Source organism: Phyllostomus discolor, chromosome 10, assembly GCF_004126475.2.
Source record: "Phyllostomus discolor isolate MPI-MPIP mPhyDis1 chromosome 10, mPhyDis1.pri.v3, whole genome shotgun sequence".
NCBI classification, from domain to species: domain Eukaryota; kingdom Metazoa; phylum Chordata; class Mammalia; order Chiroptera; family Phyllostomidae; genus Phyllostomus; species Phyllostomus discolor.
The window spans coordinates 76007713-76024538 of NC_040912.2; the positions used below are offsets into that span (position 1 = coordinate 76007713).

The 16826-nt window shown below is 40.2% G+C and overlaps 1 protein-coding gene across 5 annotated transcripts in view; it reads left to right on the forward strand.

Annotated features, from left to right (window-relative positions):
• The first annotated feature begins 399 nt into the window (after positions 1-399).
• NRF1 (nuclear respiratory factor 1) overlaps positions 400-16826 on the forward strand; it is a 125886-nt gene continuing 109459 nt past the window's right edge. Inside the window, exons 1-2 of one of the 5 annotated variants that reach the window (XM_036010903.1) lie at positions 417-502; positions 2865-2993. The gene's annotated coding sequence lies outside the window, so the exon portion shown is untranslated. Of the gene's footprint in view, positions 503-925; positions 2994-16826 lie in introns of those variants that run through there. The other 4 variants (XM_036010905.1, XM_028525541.2, XM_036010904.1 and 1 more) reach the window with 4 other exon arrangements.

Sequence of the window (16826 nt, forward strand, 5' to 3'; positions counted from 1 at the left end):
GATGCGGCTGGCAAGGCAGCGCTGACGAAAATGCGGGGGCACTCCTTTCCGATTGTCTGTGTACGTTCAGGGGTCCTAATTCCCGGAGCTGGAGGGCGAGAAATGTTACTATTTTTCCAGATTAGCAACCATCTTGGCATGCCCGCGCCACTTCCCCAGGGTGCCCACGTTTGATTAATCCCGTTGCTTTCGTGGCTGTGGCCCCATCCAAACTTTTGAAGCACAAAGTGAACGCGAGGAGGCTGCGGGGGGCTGCAGTAGCCCTCCGCTCAGCACCCTCCGGACTGCCCCGCCGAGGAAACGCCGACCTCCCCATCATGGCGGCCGCCGGGCGGGGAAGCCAAGCCCGTGCGTCGCGTGCGTGCCTCCCCTCCCTCCCCTCCCCCTCGGCGGCGGCAGAGGCGGCAGCGCTCGCCATTGCCGCTGGTGGCAGGAGGCTGCGAGGAGCCGGCGCGGTCGCAGTCTCCACGGCGCAGGCCCACGGTAGCGCAGCCGCTCTGAGGTGAGTGCCCTACCGCGCAATCTCCAGCTATTTCAGCCCCGGCGCAGCCGCAACACGCCGCCCGCCCGCCGGCCGGCCGGCCCGCCCCGCAGCCGGCACCCTGCCGCCCCCGGCTCCGGGCCTGGGCCCCCGCCGGATTCGGCCTGCCTCGGGCGGGGGGCCCCGGCCCGGCCCAGTCAAACCGCCACTCCGAGGATGCGCAGGCCGCACTAGGCCCCAGGCGTCCTGGCGGGCTCGGGAGAGAGACGCTGCCCTCTCGAGAGCCCTAGGGTTCCGGCCTCCCTTGCCGCCCAAGGCTCTCGGGGCCGCGGCCTCCTCACCATGGTGGAACCCGGGACCCGGGGCCGGGGCCCGGCCTTCCCGCGGTCTTGGGAGCGGGAGGCGCGGGAGAGCGCGCCGGCCGGGGAGCAGGAGGTGGGCGGGCTGCGCGGGACCCGAGCCGCGGCTCCCCGCTCGCCCCCTCGGCCCTTCCTGGGTCTGGGCCGCGGGCGGCGCGGCGGGCTGGGCCGAGTCGGGCGCGGGAGCCGCTGTCTCCTGCGGGAAAGGAGGCTGGCTCTTTGGGCGACCTCCGATGCTTCCCTCCCGCCGGGGTGGCGTAAGCCTGTTACCCAGGTAGACTGGGGGACGCTGGAATATGGCGCGCTGCCCACCTTCTTGCAAGTTAGGAGGCGGCCCGAGCGGCAGCGGCGGCAGTTCGAGGAGGAGGGCGCAAAGTCCTTTTGTACGCAGAAATAAGGAGCGACATTGTGTTTTCTTCCACGGCTGAGATGCTGCGGGTGGAGGAGCCTCGGTTCTTTCTGTGCCTGGGATGGTGGTCCCCTGGGTGAGGGAGAGGGGGAGTGGCGCGACCCTCAGGAGGAACCGAACCTTTGCCACTGGAAAGACAGGGGCTCTGGATGGCCTTGGACATGGTTATTATACCACATCCTCAGACTTTCGGGGACTCAAGGGTTTGTCCCTGCATGGTACCCTCTTCACTGTGCAGTGATGTCCACCGTTTCTCTCACCTGTTGTGCGCCGTTGCTGGTCCCAAAGTTTCTACAGTGCATCTATCTGACTGTGCTTATCGGAACTTGAAAATCTTAATATTCTTAGGGCTTCCAGTGGTGCTGCAGCCAGTTGGAGGAGCTGTTGTTTGGTCTCCATCCCTTCCTTTAAAGCATTTAGAGCTGAATATATTAATTGCTTACTTTAGAGCTGGTGTCGATTGTGCTGAAGTCTTTTCTGTGGTCAGAGCAAAATGCACATTTTCTTAGTGTGTAGAGACAATGTAGGGAAACTCGTAGACTGAAAGGTGGTGTGAGTGAACCTGTCATCAGCTTTGTCCCAGGACATTATCTGCGGTCACAGTGATCCTTTTCCCATTCCATCTCTGCCCAACCTTTAAAAAAATTTCCTTTCCTTTGGCTGTGAACAGTAAGTTATTGGGCTGTTCTTCATTCAAGGGAAAAGGGAGGGAGGATCTTGGAGATGCTGGTTTTCTGTGTGTGTGTGTGTGTGTGTGTGTGTTATTCAGTAGTGACCTGACTCCCTAAAATTGTGTTTGAATGTTCTTGACATGTTATCCTGTAAGGTAGTGAAAATGTAACTGGTTCTGTTTGCCCATCTGTGTGTAATCTCCTTATTTTACTGAGTGCAAAAGCAAACAAAATATCACATGTAATGTGTGCTTATTCTTAACTTAGTTCCTAAATTGTGTGCAGAATTTTTGTGTCAAGGGACTTTTTTCCCCTCCATCTGACAGAATCTTTATTTAGAGTCCTTTGGTCACATCACACCTGACTTCCCCCACCCCCATCTCAAAGTTAGTTCATATGAGAGAAAACGACTGTTTGCTAGTAGTGGTCATATTCTCACTTAGGGAGAAAAAATGTCTCTCATTGCCCAAGCCAGGAGTGTTCTTGGAATAGTTTTCTTACCAGGTTTTGCGGAAATTTAACTTCTGGACTTAGGGATAGGTAAGGTGCCTTGTTCAGATATAGAAGGGATTAAAGGAGAAAGAATTTCAGGTTTCCCTCCCAATTCATGTATATTCCAAATGGAACCCAAAATTGGAGAGTTTTTTAAATTTAATCACAATTAGTCATCCATCTCTAATTCTACTAGGGAGCTGAAGACCCATGATTTAAATACCTGAATTTGCATTGCCTGTAGGTTCAGCCAGACTCTTGGGTTGTCTTCAAAAAGTATTTTATGTGAAAGTCAAGTGGGTGACTGTTTTTAAGGGAAATTGAAGCTCCTTGGGGGTCTGGGATTAATTTTTTTATACCTCTTCTAATAAGTAATAAGACATTCAGTAAATGTTTTTTGGGGAATAATAATGATGAACAGTAATTACTGAAATTAACAATTTTTTCACAAGTATTTGAAAAGGCACGCTGATATTTTGGTTTCTGGAAGGACTGTGAACTGTCAGCCTTTAGAAGCACATCCTCCAGTCCCCTGGAGAGCAGGAAGCTATTGCATACTTCAACATCTCTTGTATCTTTAGGTAAGCCCGCTGTTCCTGCAGCTCAGTTACATTGTGAACAGTTGGAGGGTGAAGGGGGGGAGCTTGGTGAGTTGTTGTGAGTGGTAGAAGTGCCTGCTCTCTCCTGAAGCATTTCCATGTACTCTGTCTGGGGCTGGAAATGTGGTGCTTGACTTTATGTTTGTGTGTGACTGTGTGACGCTTGTATTAATACATACATAAACAATATTTGGAAAAATCAGCTTTACAAATACCAGTCTTTGGTTTTGTAAAGGACATTTTCTCTCTGTTTTTTCATGTTTTCCTTGAGAGCTAAAGCTAGTGTTTTTAGCCTGAGTTTACCTAGACTAAGTCCAGTCTGTTTTTTGTGGCTTTGTATACACGGTAACTTTTGCACATTATGTATCACGGTTCCTTCCTTATTAGCTAGAGGGTGGATAATCCACTTTCTTGGTTCTTCAGTTAGTTTTATCCATCCGATTTCTACTAAGGTGAACAGGCTGGAAGAGAAATAGTAAAAGGAGGTGAAACAAATAAATTTTCAGGTGTTTCCAGAAGGTTACAATCACATTGAATTATTAGAAACTTAATCCTGGAGCAGCAAGAAAGCTTTGGTTATTTTGATGTAATATGAACAAAACTTGGAAAATGAATTTTGTGACTGCTCAAGGAAAATAAGTGGCTTATATATACCCTGGAATATATATGAGAATTTCTTCTGAAGTGCAGTTCAGAATTAGGCTTGCTTATTTTTGATCCTACTCAACACAGTTTAGTTACCAGAGCTTCAAAGAAGCTTTATTTTTTTTCCCCCGTTTTCATCATGTTGCCTGTGCACCCACAATATCCTAAAATGTATTAATATGAAGTGAAGAAAAGTCAGAAGTGCAACTTTGTAGAGATATTTTAGTATATTTTTAAAAGACAAAACAACAAAAATTTAAAAACTAGGGCTGTTTAGACAGAATTACGTACAATATTTGTGATCCCTTGAGGCAAATCTGTGTATCAATAGCAGTCACTTAAAAGATAGGCTGACCATAAGGAATGTACTCCAGAACCCCAGGTCTTGTAACCCGCCTTAATCAAACTGCTACTGGGCCAGCAGATATTTCTTAAGGAAGCCACTCGAGGGGTGTGGGATGCGCGTGTGTATGTTGGAGAATTTGTGGGGAAAAGAGAGGAAAAGAATAAGTGATACTGGCAAAATAATTTAATTTTATAGATTGGGGTGATCACTGGAATTTAGGAGGTATACTATTTAAAAGAAGCTCAAAGGGCTACTTTTGTATGGGTCATCAGTTTGGTGATTTAGACTACTGTATACTATCTATAGTATATGTAGTAGGTAAGCACAGTATTTAGATTAATTTGTGCATGCTAATTTCTGTGGTTACAAATGTGAAAAGTTTGGCTGACGGCTTAAGTGGATATTTTCTTAACACTTAAGTAGTGTCTGTTGAATAAACTATGCCAAGCCTTTTTCAGAATCATGAAGAATGAGCTTTGTATGCATAAACTTTAAGACCACTTTCAAAAAAGAGCTGGTAATTTATGTTGGTAAAGTCTCTGCTTTTTAGAACTTGGAGAGTCTGTTTTGTTGCTGCTACTGAATGCTAATATGGCTAGGCTGGCAGCTAACCCTACAAAGAACAAGAGGAAGTTAGGAAATGTCCTCATGAAACATTGCTTAAACTAAGCAATGGACTAGAAGTGGGGAGCTAGGGACTAGGGGACTTAATTCTTGTTTTATGTTCAAAAGAAGATGAGGTGGACTCTCCATTGAGAAATAACCTAAAATGTATCCTTTAGAGTTTTGCCCTTCATTGATTTACCAGACATTATTTAAAGACATACAGTATTCCAGGCATGTGCTAAGTGCTGGAGTAACAAATAAACCATGGGTCTTGTCTAGTAGGGGAGGCAGATAAAGGCTCAACTTATACAACTGGTTGAGAGCTAAAACAGTAGAGAAAGAGTGGTGTGGGATTGTAGAGGGAGGAAAGAATTCCCTCTGGGGAGGGGATGGGTGATGCAGAGAGAGTAAGAGAGGTGAGGTAAGACTTTTCATGTAGGGGATGTTGAAGTAGATCTTTTAAGGGTGAGTAGCAGTTTTACTGCTGGAGAAGAGGCTAGGGGAAGGGCATTGATAGTCTCAGAAACAGCAAGTAGGTTTTGCAGTACATGGGAAGTAGTGGAAAGTGAAGATGATGAAGTTGTGACCTGATTAGAAAGAGCATGGGGCAATTAAAGATTATAGTTGGCAAATGGATCATGATGTCTTTTAATTAAGATAGGGAATGTATAGGACAGAACAGAATATGAGGAGGAAGGGTAATAGGGTATGATTCTACATGTGGGAATCAGGGATGTCTAATAGCTAACTCTTGACAGATATGGGGCTGGAGCTCAAGGGGAAGTGGGGCCAGTGAAGAGATTTGTATTCATAAGCATGATGTCATAGAAACTGCAAAAGAGTGTGACACCAAGAGTGAGGAAGAGACTTGTGGGCAACCTTGTGGAGCATCTGTATCTGGGGGTCGAGTGGATAAAGAAGGGCCTTTTGAAGGAAGTTGAGAAAGAATGGGTAAAGGTAAGTGGTTTGGGCTGAAGAAGCTGAGGATAGGGGTCAAGGGAATTTAGTAACGTGAATTTCAGCAATCTACTACAAAGAGCTCTTTGGGATGAAAACTGGGTGTGGCAACTAAGAGTTAAAAGAAGTTTTCAGAGAGAGAGGGAGAGAATGAGAGTGAATGTGTATGTACAGGGTGGGGAAAAGTAGGCTTATAGTTGTCCTCGTGGAAAAATACATAATACAAGAATAAGCTTTTCACATACTCACAACTGCAGACTTACTTTTGCCCACCCTATATGTATGTATGTTTGTATTGTATGTATTGATTTGCCAGAAATCATGATAGTGAAACACAGTAGGTTTTTTGAGTATTATTGAATATAGGAATAGGGCCTATACAATCCAGTTTATTAGAGGATCCATGCTTAGAAATAGGTCCAGTCCTTCCCTTCTTTCATGAGAATTATTAGAGCTATGTATTTGAATATATAGTATAGTACATTTGAGTCTATAGTCTCTTAAAGTGCAGATTCCTTGTGAAAAGTTTTGAGGTTTTACAATATTTAGTTAAGTGTAGGGGTTTTTAATCTAGGATTCATGGATATATTTTGTCCCAGTGATCTCTTGAAATTGTGTGAAAAATGTGTGTGTGTGCGCCTATATGATTTTTCTGGGGAGTGGGTCCATAACTTGTTGAGATTTTCAGAGGGTTCTTGACACACAGATGTCAAGGGCCTTTTCAGTAATGTTAGTGATTAAGTCAAGTGTTGTTTGTGTTAGCTGACTGTGGTAGATCAAGGGAAAGAAATTTTAAGTGGGTGCCTCAGGTGGGGGACTTTGGGAAGATATTAGGCGCCTCTAGGAGATAGGAGTGGGAGCACCAGAAGGAAGGTTCTGGGAGGAAGGCCAGAGCAAAGCTTAACCAGTTTCAGAATTTTGTGGTCTCCTAGACTTCATGTGTGTGAGTGTGCACACACGCGCCCTGAACCGCCATGGTCAGCTGGCAACCTTGGCGTATGGGCATGGTGCTTTAACCAACTGAGCTACCTGATGAAGGTTGTTTTGTTTGTTTGTTTTTGTTTTTGTTTGCTTTTTTTTTGATATTCCAGGATTCACACTAGTATATGACTATTCGTGAACTATATAAAATAGGCTTTGTGGCGGTGGGGGGGGTGTCAAATCAATATTGTTTTAAAGAGAAAGTGAGTTTTGGAAGAAAGCTAGTAGATGGCACTCAATTCGTTTTTAAGTTGGGAGTTGCTTATACTTTGTAAATTTTCTAAAATGTAATGCTTTAATCTAGTGATCCTAGGACAAGACGTTTATTCTCTCCTTGCTTAATTTTTCTGACCATGTAATGAAAATACTACTAGCCTATATTACAGGGCCATTCCAAAATTATGACAATAATGGAATGCTTGATAATGTTTTCTATGATACCCTGTGAAAGTATTGGTATACAAGAATGATTTGAATAAATATATTGGGTAACCTTAAACATAGAAAATTTGTGTTATATAATTTGTAATTAGCTCGTGTTTGTAGATTATTTTTATATTCACTAAATCTACAAAAAGGATCCCTAAATACTGGGTTGAACAAAAAGTCCATATGTTTTTTTTCCCATAAAATAAAAGATGTGTTTTTCATTTTTACCAGTAACTATTGATTTGAATATTTTGAGTATGTTGGCTATTTCCCTCATGGTAGAACGTTGATTGTTCTCAGTTGATGTCTGAATCTGATCTCTGTCAACTTCAACTGGTCTACCCGACTGTGTAGCATCAACCAGCGAGAAATCTCCAGCATGGAACTTCGCAAACCACTTTTGACAGTTCAATCAGTCACAGCACCTTCTCCATACACCGTACAAATCTTTTTCTTTTTGCGTTTCAGTTGCATTTTTACCTTTCTTGAAATAATAAAGCATAATATGCCAAAAAATGTTGTGGAGTTTCTCCCATCTTCAGTATTAAAATGGCAACACAAAAATTCACCAATTTTGATGTTTTTTTTAAATGCACACTGATACAACAGCTGTCACAGTATCATCTAACAATTGTTTTGATGTTAAAGACAACTAAGTGCTTACTAGAGTCATCTTAAGGAAAAAAAACAAATGAACTTTTTGTCAACCCAATAGAACTAGAGTATTCTCTTTTCCTTTGTTCACTTTTTTGGGTCTTTTGTCTTTCATTAAATGATTGTGAAATAAAGTTCTTAGTAACAGATATTCCGTATAAAAACAACCCACAAACTGAGAACTAACCAAGGGCTGCTAAATAAAAAACACCACCATAGAACTAGTCTCCTGGCCTGAAACTGGCTTGGGGTACTAAGTCTAAGGAGAAACAATTCTATCACAAATTGTGACTGAGTTAAAATTTTTGTCCTTTTTAATTTTTGAATCTATATATTAAGTTTTTCCCACATTGAAAATGTATTGTAGTGAAAAATTGTAGAAAGAAAACAAAAACTCAAATTAATGGCTATCTTTGGTTTATAAGCAAAAATATTACATGATTGTAATTTCTTGTACCTCATTACTTTTCAAATTATCTTTAATGAAAATGCATTAACTTTTATAATAAAAGATAAACATAAATTTGGATGATATAGTTATGGCTCTAAGGATTCACTGTCAGGTTTTGGGCAGGTGCGTCTCTTATCCTCACTGGGCCTATTTCCTCACCTGAAAAATGAAGAGGACAGAAATGGTATTAAAAAGCTTATTGTAAATAAAAGTTCCCTCTAAAATTAATTCTGACTCTGTTATGACAAGCTAAACAATAAGTAGGGTATTTTAAAGTAAAAAGGCATGTATGTATATGTTCATTGTAGGAAAGCAAAGAGAAGAAAATTAAAAAATATTTTAATATATATGGATTTGGATATATTCCTAAATATATGTGTATGTGTGTGTGCGCACATACACGTGCAGAATATGTACACACTGTACATAATAATATATAGTAACACTGTGCACACTGTTTATCAGACTTGGTTCAATTTTTCTGTATCCTGGGTACCATGTAGCCACTATGATTAATGTATTGCAAGCTTGCATTAGATTTATTTGTAGCCACAGCTTAAGATTGGCTCATTAAACTCAGAACTGGTTAAAATCCCCAAGTCTTTTCATTGGTATAATTATCGAATCTATATATAGTGCAGTTAGTTGTTTACATCCAAGTGCACATTGTCACACTGACATTGTGTGTTACAACTGTTACATTATCAAGTCATAGCTTGTCGTACATAGAGGAGTTAAATCTGAATTCAGTGCTGCATGGTTTAAAGGAATCTTTAAATTTACTACTTTGATGCTATTCAGAGAATATTTCTTAAAACAAATGCTGTGGTGACTATAAAAGGGAAAAGGTTACAATTGAAGTAGCAGCGACATCAATTATGTTGGGTGGAAGGATGGCCTTAGTAGATGGTCCTTCTGTAATCACATAATCACGTTTTCCTTCAGGTAGTCCATGGCTGATCACTTCCAGGTTGATGGACAGCTTACTTTTGATTCTTTTGTCGGATATATGAGATGTGTGTCCATTCCTTATTTAACTAATAGGCATTTAATGATATCCATGCCTACTATTAATTTGCATTTGAGGTAAAAGACAGAAATGGGTGATACAGATGTGGTGGTTTAAAAATATTTATTTTTGAGTAATTATTACATGTACATAGTTCAAAGATCAAACAGTGTACAAATGAGCATACAAAAAGAGTATACAAAAAGAATACAAGAAGTGAGTTCTCTCCATAGTTTTCCTCCAGAAATCACCACCACTACGTTTCTTGTGTATCCTTCAACATAGGATAAGCAAAAATGTGTGTGTTTTTTGAAACACAATGATTGCTTGTATGCATATAGTCTCCCTTTTTTTTTAATGACAACTTTGGTATCCAGATCTTTGGCACTAATGTAGGACTTACAGTTTTTTACCCTATTGTTGAGAGGCAGGGAACCAAATTTCTTAGCTTTCCATCACTAATTTGATTGGGATGCATTTCCAAGAGTTGTCTATTATATAGCTGGTTGTGAAAGACTTGTCTGTATAGGCTTACTAAATTTATACCAGGGAAATAAAACAATTTTAATTCTGGCTATTTATTTAGAAAACGAGAAAAGAAAAAACCATCAATTCGAATTGGTTTTGAGCCCCTTTCATGCTTTCTAAATGAATTACTTTTTTTTTATTATATTCACAGCATGGCTAAATAAATTATTTCAAGAGCCTGGTAGGTATCATAGCTTAGGAAGAGCTGGAATGTCCAAGAGTAGAAGGATTATGGCGTTATTCCGCTGTGGGTTGTTATTTGTTTTCTTTCTCATTATACTGTAAACCAGTGGTCCTTTAACCTGGTGGGGGGCGCATGAGAGGCAACCCCACATTGATGTTTCTCTCCTCTTTCTGCTTCCCTTCCCTCTAAAAATAAATAAATAAAGTCTTTAAAAAAAGAAATTGAGAGAAATTTTGAGAATGTTAATTTAAAAATAATAATAGTATGTCCACTTCATGTTAAAGTAGGTGAAAAATTTTTTTTCTAGTTTTAAGCTCTTTATTTTGAAAAAAAATTTTAAATAAAAATAACTTCTAAAATGACAGCTGAGAAGTGTAGTATTGTTTTACAGTTTTTGCAAGTCTCTTTAATGTCTGGCTTCATAGAAGACAACTGGAATTTCAATAGGTTGCGTTAGTTAAAGTAGATATAAGACCTGATCTCATACATACCACGTACGTAGTTGGGAAAAGGAAGAGTTTTAAGAACCTTTTCAGGTAATTGTAGATATTCTTTTTTGATATTACACCAGAACTCAAAGGTATTATTTTTTTAAGGGTGAGTCCTAGTGTGGTTTCTGAAGCCATGATTGTACTTTGTTAACATTGAAACCTATTGGTTTATTGTGTACTTTGAATGACTCCTTTAACCCATGTATGATTTTGTAACATATTGATCATTTGGAAAATATTAGTTTACTGAGTTATGCAGATTCTCCACATGTTGACACAAAAATCACATTATTTAACACTACCACTGATCTCATTTAAAAAGGCTTTTAAGTAATGGAACACTATCAAGCTCACGGTGGCATATAGGTTTTCCAGAACTCTAATTTTCGCTTGAAATATCACATTTTATCATTGTCAACTAATACTTTCAATTATTTTCCTTGAAGTGACAAGCTTGCTTTCTAAATTTTTGAGAAGATGTCAGTTACCCAGATCTGAACAATCATATAGTTTTTCTGTCAGCTACTCTTTCAAGTAAAAATGGTGTTGTTTTTTTTTTGTGTGTGGAAAAGTGGTTAATTCATTTTGCAGCTCATAGCGTGGGACCTGTCTTTGCTTTTCTGACAGCTCTCACACTTTCATGTGTGGACGTGCTTTTCACATACGTTCCCCTCAGTTACATAGAATAATAAAAAGCGTGAACTTAGGGGTAAATATGTAATGACATTAATGATTTTTACTTTTACATCAGTACATTCTTAAGTACTGACTTTTTAAAAAACTGGGCACACGAAGGTGATGAGTATCGTTACTACTCCAGTGCAGTGCCGTTGCCTTCAGCTGTGCTAAGGTGCCGGTAGTTCATCCTATATTGCTTTTGCATCACTAGTGCAAATATAAGCACAATGGGAAAGGCAAATAATGTTTCAGTTACTATGAAAACAGTTTTGACCTCATGGGCTCCAGGAAAAAGTTTTGGGGGGGGGGCCCTCAGGGATCTGTGGCTCACCTTGAGAACTACTCTAAGCTATCTGAGGGTTAAACTAATTATCCAGATACACCATTCCCCACCCCCTTCAGCTTCTGGTCCAGGATTTTACACAGAAAAGTTGTTCAAAGAATATTTGTTTTAATGAATATGATATGACGTTTAAACAGGACAGCACTTGGTAAGTAAAGTAATAGTCTCACATCTATCCAGGCAGTCTTGGGTATGCAGTGTGTCCAGACAGTTGTGGACACGGTGAACAAATGAAGTGTGGGTAATGTACTTGGTAAATGCAAACGATGAAGGAAAGAACTAACAGATGATGATATTGAAATAGGAATTAACTGGTTTCAGAAATGCATGGGAAAAGGATACACATGTACAAGTACCTACCGAGCCAACAACTCAAGCCTTGTTAGGCTGCTTCTATTAATGAATTCTCTACTTTTTAGGTCCTTAAATCTGTGGTGGTCAAAGAGGAAACTCACTAAGGTGGATGTGATCTGAAAAGCAGACATCTCGCTTATGTTTCAGTAGGTCACTGCTTGTGCTTGATCTAGTAAAGTCTTTTCAAAAAGGGTTACAGAAGGTGAATGTTAAATCACTTTTTATGAAGAATAGCAAATAAAATTCTTGTGTTCATATACACTGCAGATTCAGGTAGTTTTCAGTAAATTTTTCCTTTAAGGAAGCCTGTCCTATTGAATACCCTAGTGTGGTTATGGACTATTCTTTCCCGTTTAGGGGCAAGGAAATGAGTGATGAGATGGCAATATATACCCTCCTGGGGTGGAAATCTCGATCTAGCTACATTTTGATAAAGTTTGCTAAATAGTGCTCCTTCTTTTGTTTTTAAGTGTTTGTTAAAGTCTGTATCTGGTTTAGGGTGAGGATGTAAAATTGAAGGCAGAAATAGGAAGGAACAGCTCTAGTTCTAAACCATCTGGGTCGGGGTGTCAAAACTCATTTTCACCGGGGGCCACATCAGCCTCACTTCAGAGGGCCGAGTGTAATTTCATCTCCTTGACTGTTAAGGAGTAGTTACATTTATACAGTCCTAAAATTATTTCAGCCCCTTGAAAGCAACTGCGAGGCTGATGTGTTCCCTGGTGAAAATGAGTTCGACACCCCTGATCTAGGTCTTTCTCCACCCCTGCCTCCAGCCCTCATCCCTACTTTTTAAAAAGTTATTACTCCTATCTCAAGTAAAGATGGTCAGATATTTAACATCAACATTATGTGTAATATACACATAAACTATTTCATGTGTACATTTACAAGCGAATAGCATACCATGTGATTACAACTGTTATGGCATTCTGGAAAAGGCAAAGCTATGGAGATAAGAAAAAGTGGTTGCCAGGTTTGGAGTTATGAATAGGCAAAGCACAGAGAATCTTTAGGGTGCCCTGGCTGGCGTAGCTCAGTGGATTGAGCGTGGGCTGGGAACCAAAGTGTCCCAGGTTCGATTCCCAGCCAGGGTACATTCCTGGGTTGCAGGCCATAACCCCCAGCAACCGCACATTGATGTTTCTTTCTCTCTCTCTCTCCCTCCCCCTCCCTAGAAATAAATAAAATCTTAAAAAATAATAATAAAATAAGTAAATTAAAGAAATGATTTATTAAAAAAGTGACACATAAAGGAAGTAATTTTAAAAAAAAAAATCTTTAGGGCAGTGAAAATACTCTATGAAGATATAACAGTGGATAAGTCATTGTGGATTTGTCCAAACGTTTAGCAATATACAACATTAAGAAAACCCTAAGGTAAACCATGGACTTTGGGTGATTATGATGGTGTCAGTGTAAGTTCATCCATGGTTAAAAAAAAATACTGCTGTAATGAGTGGTGTTGTTAGTGGGGGAGGCTCTGCATGTATGATGATGTCAAGAAGATACATGGGAAATCTCTGTACCTCCCTCTTTTGTTGTAAACCTAAACTGTTTAAAAAAAAATAATAAAGCCTTTAAAAAATGGAAAAGAAGTCTACGAGTACTACTTTATTGTTTAAAACCAGAGAGAGCATATTTATATTTTATCTCTTCTTGGCAACTCAATGTCACTGTGCAAAGCACCGATTACCGAACTGTAATGGAACTTCTTTGGGCCTAAGTGCCTTTGAACTCTTGTATACTTTTTAGTTAAACCTTTGTTAGCATACCATACCACTGGAAGGAGGGAGCAAGAAGAGCACGGTGCACAGCTTGAGACAAGTGCCACTATAGGCTACTGCTGGCAAACATGACCCAACAAACCCTCGTTGAAAGTGAAGAAGGAAAAGTCTTAGGCATTTCTCTCACCAGGGACAGTGCTGGGGAAGCTCCACCTGCAACCTTGTCTTTTTATTAGATGGAGCTGTCCCTGCCCCCATCTCTTCAGTCTTTTCTCACTGCCAGTGTCCTGTGCATTCAAATGTACTGAGCATTATGTAACTATTAACTATATACTATGTATGTACATAAACCATATTTTAAGAAATACATATGTAAACTATAAAATACATATTATGCAGGGTTGGGCAAAATAGGTTTATAGTTATTTGGAAAGTAATGCAGGAATATGCTTTCATGTACTCACAACTGTAAACCTACTTTTGCCCCACCCGATGTAAACTATAAAATTACGTAACTGTAAAATTACCCAGCATTATCTAACTATAGGCTATGATGATTTCAGTTGGAGGCACTCCTGACTGTGCCTAAAAATCCCTATCCCCCACCTTTACCATGATTTCTAATGGGAACACTGGTTTTCGACATGTGTTTTTTTAAAGAGTTTTAGATTTATAGAAAAATGGAATGGCAAGTACAGTGAGTTCCCCTATACATCCTTTTGCTATCCTCTCCCTCTCCTGTTACCATCTTGCCTTAGTGTGGTAAGTTTGTTACAGTTCAACTGGAGGAGCCAATGAAACTTAAGGCCTTAGTTGACATTAGGGCTCACTGTCTCTGTTGCACAGTCTGTGGGTTTTGAAAAATGTATTCTGATGTATTCTCCATTACAGTACCATACGGAATGGTTTCAGTGCCCCCAGACCCTTTGTGTTCCTTCCCTTCTCCCAAATCCTGGCAACCACTGATCTCTTTCCTGTTTCCACACTGTTTCCATAGATCTACCTTTTGTAGGATGTCACATAGTTGGAATCATAAAGAGGTCAGGTTAGCTTTTTTTTTTTAATTTGTTTATTTTTAGAGAGGGAAGGGGGGGGGAGAGAAACATTGATGTGCAGTTGCTGGGGGCCGTGACCTGCAACCCAGGCATGTGCCCTGACTGGGAATTGAACCTGCAATGCTTTTGTTCGCAGCCTGCACTCAATCCACTGAGCTGCGCCAGCCAGGGCACGTTAGCTTCTTAAAACACACTTGGCAATGTGCATTTAAGGGCCTTCCATGTCTTCTTGTGGTATTTCTTTTTAGAGCTGAGAAATAGTTCATTGTATTATCCATACCCAGTGAAGGACATCTTGGTCGCTTCCCAGGATGTACTTAATTCCCGATTTCGGCAATTATGAATAAAGCTGCTGCAAACATCTGAGAGGGTTTTTGCATGCATACGTTTTCATCTCATTTGGGTAAATATCAGGACTGTAATTGTTGGCCCATACAGGGAGGGTATGTTTAGTTTCGTAAGAAACTGCTAAACTTTTCCAAAGTGGTTGACATGTATTTTTAGGTTGCTCATCCTTTTTTGAAAACACATTACTCAGGTATGTAAAGGAATGCTTGTCCTGTACAGAACCTTAGAGGGTTTTGTTTCTTCTTTTTTTTTTTTGCTCCTTTACTTTCTTCATTCTAGTTTGGGTCAAGATGCATGCAAGGCTCACTTCTGCAGTGTACCAAAGATGTTGTCTATGCTTTGCATGAAGATACCTAATGGGGGCAGAAGTCAATACTTTGTAACAACCCATTCTTCACACCTCTGAGAAAAACCATCTGTTGACCACTACCCTAACTTGTTAACCTATTTCTTCTTTAGGGCCACATAATACTTATCATTTCTATTCCTCATAATAGCCTTTTAATACAGAGGTGGGCAAAAGTAGGTTTACAGTTTGTATGAAAAAAGACATGCAAGTTATGATGATTAGAATAGCTTTATTAACACTGTTTCACATACAACTGTAAACCTACACTTGTCCACCCCTGTATTTAATGAAAGTTAATTTTTCTAAACTTTTTTTTTCTGTAGGTTTAATCGTCTCTTTTTTCCCCACTGTTCCTTATAATACTGGTCCTTTCATAGTCCTGGGGAAACACAGTGGGATTTTTCTACATCTTTAAAAACTAAAGTGCCCAGCACTAAATACAGGTGTAATCAGGCTGACCCAGAAATCCCTTTCACTGTCCACATTTCATGTGTTGCTTGTCATGTGATGCTTATTTCCATACTAAGTTTAGTGTGAACCAGCACCCATGAAACTTTCTTTTTATGATGACACAAGTCTTCATCATTCCAACTTTTCTAAAACAGTATTTTTTTAGCCCAAAGTTCAGAATGGTGTGTTTATGCCCATTAAAATTATCCTTCCGGATTTTGCTCATTATTTTAGGCCTTTGGAAGTCTTACAGAATTTGATTTTACCCTCCGAGGGCAGACTTCATTATCTCTGGCATCTCTAGTTATCTACTTCTTGACTAATATATCTTTTCTGTCTCTTTTTAGTTTCCAAAATTGCCCCTGTTGTTGTCTTTTTTCTGTTTGTTTTTCTCATAAGCGGCAGATTCCAGCTTATGTTACATTGCTGGGTATGTATAGGTAACCATGAACCTCGGACAACAGAAAAACATATATTTGCAAAGCCGCCAGGGAGTTGTGGTTTGCTTAAATCATGTTGAGTATCAAGACCCTTTATTGTCTCTTTTCCTTTTTTGGGCATTTATTATACATTTATTAATTTTGATTATGCAGTCTTATTTTGGTATTTTGGAGCCAATTCACCTGTGTTTTTAGCTTTCTCTAAGCTTTTCTGTGTGAATTGGAAAAGACAGCCCAGAGACTATTTCTATAATGCCTAGCAGATAAAATGGTCCTGGGGCTACTCTGTAAGGCAGAAGACTTAACAGGAGGTTAATCTTCTTGGGCCACAGTGTCCTAACTGCACAGTGGAAGTGTGTCATTAACCAGGGGCTCCCACTCACACTCTGTGGAGTCCTAAGGAGCCTCAGAGCATCCTGCAGGGGGGAAGGGGGATGAATGGCTAAAGCCCCTTTGGTAATAGATGCTCCACTTTATCTTATGTTTTGAGGTTCTACATAGGATTCTGTTTAAGGAAAGGGTTCCCAGAGGACATCGTGCATCTTTGATGGTATATGTATGTGTCTCTGAGCTGGGGGGCCATCCTCAGATTCTTCATTTGATAAAGGAGAAGCGAAGCTTATTGTGCTGTTAGATTTTTCTTTCCCAGACCTGGAAATAACCCCCCCCCTCATTATACAAGTAATTACATTACTTTGTTTTATTCTTTTACATTATTATTGTGAAGGGAGAAAAAAATCAAACAGAAGTAAAGTATTCATAATTCCATTTTGCAGTGAAGGATAGCATT